Below are 6,936 nucleotides of genomic sequence, written 5' to 3' on the forward strand. Positions count from 1 at the left end.
AGATGAAAATTAGAAGGTAAAAGCGCTAATTGGTCAAATAAATAAGAGAAGTGTACCAAATATTTTTAAATGAATAACTTATATTTTAATTTGTATTTATTAAGGAAAAACCACAGTTATTATATAAGAATAAAAAATAGTACATACATCCAGTTAAAGTTTTTCACAAATATAATGAGAGAATATGTTACACAGTAAAGAGAATTATATATTATATAAGAGATGAGAAAAAAAAGAGCTCGTAAGAAGGTCAAGGATGAGGAAATTGAGTGGAGGAGTGGAGGAGAGGGATTTTCATAATATATTTGACCGATTCAAAATTTTGATATCATAATAAAATAAACATATTTAAATGAACATAAACTTATTACACACTGACAAATGTTTTATTTTACAGTGTTTCAAAAAGATTTTTTTTGATGTCACAAAATTTTGAATTCAAAATATCGAAATGGGGACAAAGTAAATTAAATTTGGAGCAGCAGTATTATGTAAATATAAGTTATTACATCATGTATTAAATTGTTTATTTATACTTTTTTTCATTTAAATTATTTATTGACAATTCTTGATGGAATTCCATTGTAATGATGTAATAACTTATATTTACATATAAGTTATTAATTTTAAAAATACTTGGTACGCTTCCACTTATTTATTTTGACCAATTAGCGCTTTCACCCTCTAATGGGCATCTTTTTTATTTATACTATAATTTATTATTATTAATATATTATATTATATTATATTAATATATTATATACGTTTATTTATACTATAATGTGATATGATCAGCTCAATTTTTTGTATGATGCGTAAACTTATATTCAAATTAAGTCATTATTTTTATACCTATTATTTGAAAACTAATTGAAGTTTTGATAATAATAGAAGAAAGAGCACTTTTTTACATTAAAAAAATAATTATACAATCAAATTATTTTTAATTAGAACATTGCTCAAGTCACGAACAACTATTAATTTTGTGTTAATAGAAGATCAAACAAAATTTTGTTTTAGTTATTTAGTTTTAAACCATCGAATCGAACTTATGTTTATGTCTTTAATGATTATTATGACTAATTAAGCGACAAGTAAAATATTATTTTAATTGATATAATAACGATTTGCCTAAATATTCTATAACAAGCTTCTTCAATAATAATATAAATAAAAATATATCATGCATATGCAAATATAATATGTTACTATTTTATCGCTTTATTAAGAGATTAATATTGTAAATTTTGTTGACAGTAAACGAACTTTGCTCAATTAATTAAAATCAGCAGTATATTAAACATAAATTCTTATTTTATTGGCATTAATTTTATTTAACATTGGTACCGAGTCTTTTCTTATTTTGAAAAACAATATTTTAAAAATAATTTAAGAGAGTAGTACATTCGGTTATATGTGTTTTAATTTATTGGTCTGATTCACTTGTCACTCACTTACTCAATCAAGTCTAGGTTAACAGTCAATTATTGGATTTATACTAGATTGAATTTTATAATATCATCATATTGTTTTTTTTTAGAATTATTGAATTTTTTCAGTAATATTAATAGTGGATTCAATATTATTTATCCACCATCCTGCAATATGATTAACTTTCTATACAGATAACTGAAACGTTAGTAAAATCTAAAAACAAAATCGTTATAAAACAAAAGGATTTATAAAAAGTTCAACGTTTTCAAAATTAGACGAATGAATTATTTAGTCCGTGAAATTAAACAATTCAATTTAATTATTCAAGTTTTAACATTTTAGCTGGTTTTTAATAAAATTACTTTCGACTGTTTTAGGCAACAAAAAATAAAGCGAAATTGTGTGTATTTATCGATAAAATAAACGGTAATTAAATATCATAGATTTCATCTTGAAATATTGTTTTGTATACAATCTCTTTAAAATTTTGTGATATGTTTTAAAATAAAAGAAATAATATTATTAATATTTAAAGCATTAACTTTGTGGTCAAACCTTTTACTAAATGTTATTAAATATTTGTGTGTAACCACTTACCGATATGTCTATGTCTACCGGTTTCGAGACGTACCCGTCTTTTTGTCAGGACACCAACTAAACAAACACGCAAAACCCACCCAAAAATATAAAACCAACACGACATGCATTTTAATAAGCATTTGCACTGATTAGGACAAACATGCACTCATAAAAAAAACATGAAAATATTTTATGTTGTGGGAGAAATAATTGAAAAAAGAGTTAAATTATTTGTTATTAAAACGCATGTCTTGTTGGTTTTATATTTTTGTGCAATAACTATGGTGAAGGCGTATATTGGGTTTACAAATGTTTAATAATATTCAGTAAAAAATAAAACTTTTTTTCCTGAATCTTACCAACAATCTTTAAATACCTTTTTTGTATATTTATATTTTATTTTTAACTGCCGTGACACTTGTTTGAGCTGCTCAAATGGCCTAGTAAAAATAATTTCATCTTTTATTCAATGTATTTATTGTATTTAAATTTAGTTTACATAGTTAATATTAGTTCATTTATTTTTTGTATAAATTATTGATAAAGTTGTCGATTCTGTCGATATCTGTCACAAAAGTTGTAGAATTTAATCTTAATTTAATATAAACGTGTTAATAAAAAACAAAATAGACGAATTTGTTTTAATTTATCCCTCCACATTCCAAATATTCCTCTTATAATATTAATATGTAAAACGTGGTTTTCTATCACTGTAAATCTGTAGACATTTAATTGCAGTTCAAGTGTGAATATACTACATTACGTCATATCGATCATTTCTGGAGATATTTGCCATTCATTTTCTAATAACTTACTCAAACCTAATGACTCATTATATCTTAAATTTAAAGATGGTGATTATGCTGGCCTCAGTCAATATCTTTCAGAAATTGATTGGAACAGTATTCTAAGCAATTCTCATATAAATGATGCAGTCATCTTATTTAATGATAAAGTCGCAATTGGGATGGAACAATTTATCCCAAAAGGAAATTTTATTCAACCTAAGTTTCCAAAATGGTTTAGCTCTGATTTAAAGACTCTGATTTTGAAAAAGAAAAGGATCCACAAACTTTATAAACAAACTGGGAATCTCAAATTTTATCAACAATTTTCTCAACTAAGAGAACTTGCGAAGTCTGAATCATCCAATTGTTATAGATCATACATCAATGAAACTGAAACAATGTTGTCCATAAATCCCAAAAAGTTTTGGAGTTTTGTTTCTAATAAGCGTTTCAATAACGATCTGCCAATAAGTATGTTTCTTAAAGATAAACACGCATCTAATGGTACCGACATAGCTAATCTTTTTGCAACGCATTTTTCTTCAGTATATGTTAATAATTCTTCCAATGTTAATTCCTTATTTAGCTATACTAATACTGTAGACCTGAATAATTGTGAAGTGTCAGCTGAGGATGTCAGAATCGCTCTAAGTAAACTTGGTAATGGTAAATGTATTGGTCCAGATGGTATTCCTGAAATACTACTATCAAATTGTAAATCTAGTCTTGCCAAGCCTCTGTCTTTACTGTTTAATATGTCTTTAACAACGAGTGTATTTCCTGATATTTGGAAAATTTCTATAATAAGACCGATATTCAAATCTGGTGATAAATCTAACGTAACTAACTATAGACCCATTTCAATGATATCTCCTGTACCTAAACTATTCGAATCAATTATTACAAAAAAAATAACACCTATATTTAAAAATGTGCTGATTGAGGAGCAGCATGGATTTAGGACAGCCAAATCAACGACGACCAATTTGCTTTCTTTTACTGATACTATTTTTACAGCGTTCGAGAATAATCTTCAAGCTGATGTACTGTATACAGACTTCTCCAAGGCCTTTGACAAAGTTGATCACAACATTTTATGTGCTAAACTTCGTGCTGTAGGCATTAGAGATCCCTTTTTATCGTTTTTAAAATCCTACCTCTCACATAGAAAACAAAGTGTAAAAATCAATAACTTCATATCAAATAGCTTCCTAGTAACTTCTGGTGTACCACAGGGTGCCCACTTGGCCCCTCTTCTATTTAATCTGTTTGTTAATGATGCTGCTAATGTTTTTTCTTTTACAAAATTCTGGCTTTTTGCTGACGATAACAAGATACTTAAGCTAATTAAAAATATTGATGACTGTGTCAGACTCCAAGAAGACATAAATGCATTTCATACTTGGTGCAAAACTAATAACATGGAACTTAACATCGATAAATGCAAAATTATTTCATACCATAAATGTAAACATCCTTTTATTTTTGATTATAAACTTAATGGCCAAGTTCTTTCGATTGTCACCTCTATAAGAGATCTTGGAGTGATCCTAGATAATAAACTAACTTTTCTGGAACACTTTGATAATATAGTAAACAGATCCTTAAAAATTTTAGGCTTTATTAATAGAACTACGTCTGATTTCCAAAGCATGCTTACACTTAAAACACTTTATTGCTCTTTAGTTCGCCCTATTCTTGAATATGCATCTGTAATCTGGTCCCCTCATTATGCTGTTCATATCAAGCGCCTTGAATCAGTTCAACATCGTTTTATAAGAAAAATTGCATGGAAGATGGGATTGGAAAGAGGAGACTATTCATATTCTGATATGGAGAGGTTTTTAAGCATATCAAGTCTTGAAAAACGCAGATGCATTGCAGATATAATCTGCATGTATAAAATTATGAACTGTCTCATTGATGCCCCTGAAATTTTGCAAAAGATTCTTTTTAACGTTCCCACCCGTAGACTAAGAAATAATGAAATGCTTTTCCTCGGTCACTACAGGACCAATTATGGTGCACAGTCGCCTTTGCCCAGAATGATCAGGCGGGTGAACGATCATCAAGATCTTGATTATTATGGTGTAAGGATGTCTTTCTTTACAAATCAGCTAAAGAATCTGTATAGTTAGCCTATGCTTTTTACTTAATCTAAAAAATCTATCATCTGTCTTTGCTGCTTATTTCTGTTCCTTATATTTTTTTATTCCTTTGTAAAAATTTCTTTTAATTGTAATGTTTATAATGGACTTTGTCCGTAAATAAATAAATAAATAAATAAATTTGTAATTTTACTAGTGAACTTTAATTTTTAACCGGCTTTGTTCGTGATCCAGTTAAAATCCTTTTTTATTGATAAAAAAAAAATGTATTGTCCTGTTATTATGGTTTTGTATACGTTGCAATATCGTTTCACAGTAAGGTAGGTATACAAAATCAAAATCATAATTTAAATACGAACAGTCGCCAATTTCGAAATTTCACGTTGCTATGACTTACCGTAAAAAAATATATTTTATAGTGAGAAAATCCGAAAAAATTTCTTGAAAATAGCACGGTTGATTTATCAAGAAATTTCAAAAAGTCTGTTTTGAATTTCATGACTCTACGACCTACTGTTTTAAAGTTCCATTCCATACCGAGAAAGACTAAGAAAAAAATGGCTCAAAAAGATCACCGTTGACCTAGAAATTGCATTTTAAATGACGTTTCCAATTATAAGTCGCTACGGCACGATAATTTATTCATCCCGTTTTCTATAAAATTATTATTTTCCTATTTAGAGCCTCATTCTAATGTTAAAACGGTATTGTCAAAATTAATGAAAATATAAATCAACAGTAATAATACAAATAAATGTAAACTTACTAAACACCCTTATAGGATTGTAATCATTAAATACATAAATATTGTGTTAACGATAAATGGTTTTCTACCATCGCAGTGAGAAAAAGGATATGGCAGCCTCAATAAATGTAAATAATTGGTACCTAATAAATAACATATGAAATCACTTAAACGCTGAATAAATAATTCATATTCAAAATGCGGTTGGCAATAAATTATTTATGAGCATTTTATTATTCATCCTTTATGTTTTTTTCATTTAAAATTATGTAACAGTTGAAATTATATTGAAAATGGTTCTGTCAACATACAAAAAAAATATATACAAAGATGAAGATGAATGTAATTAAATAAATATCTCCTAGGGGGAAATAAGTAAAAATCTCACTGACACATGAGGTAGATTTTAATTTGTTTTTACTTTGATTTTACTCGTATCGACTTTTTAATTCTGATTTTACATTCTTGCCATGTGCGAATCTACAAGATGCGTGTTATTGAAGCTTGAATTTTTTTAAATCAAGAACGTGAGTAGTAAAAGTAGAATCGAAACGTAGTTCATCAAATAACAGATGATAATATTGTTTTTGAACTTAGAAGGGGTATTATATTTACAACCTTAGAGTATAGATACTCTAAGTTTACAACCGTAATTCGGGAGAAAAACTTTATAGATAAAAATAGTTTTTTTTTCAAAGGTATTTCATATATCATGCATAATTGTTATATCTAACTTTTAATTAAAAATTACCTTAATAAATGAAACTGAAACTGAATGAATTCCCGAAAAAGGTGTAATCTACGAACATGGTACTAGACGTACCAAGAGATTGGACTCCGTGATTCTCCCCTTGCTCGTTGAAGATAAGATTTTGGAGAGTTGTCTGACGCGAATTCACAATCTAGAAAGTTCTGTTATTCTGTTCCGCACATATTATATTGGAGCCATAATATTTTAAGACTGTTCAGCAAAGTTTAAATTGTACTTCTGGAATGAAGGAGTTAAGAATACAAAAAAAATCATTATGAGTTTGCCTACGTGGTTTTTATTGAATATTACTAATTAGTTGTTTTTGATAATAATCAATAATTTAACGGCAATTCCAAGCTCAAACTTCGAAGTCAAATCCGTGTAAAATTTTAGTTGTTTAATCTATAAATTTAATTCAAATCTATTATAGGTCTATAGTACATATTTCAAAGTGTTAAATAAATAGTGAGTTTTGCTGCGGAAGGATACTGTTGATTCTTCTCACTAAAGTTTGCTCGAAAACGCAAATAG

The sequence above is a fragment of the Micrasema longulum genome, unplaced genomic scaffold (genome assembly GCF_059751315.1).
Source record: "Micrasema longulum isolate JH-2025_06_02 unplaced genomic scaffold, ASM5975131v1 h1tg000307l, whole genome shotgun sequence".
NCBI classification, from domain to species: Eukaryota; Metazoa; Arthropoda; class Insecta; order Trichoptera; family Brachycentridae; genus Micrasema; species Micrasema longulum.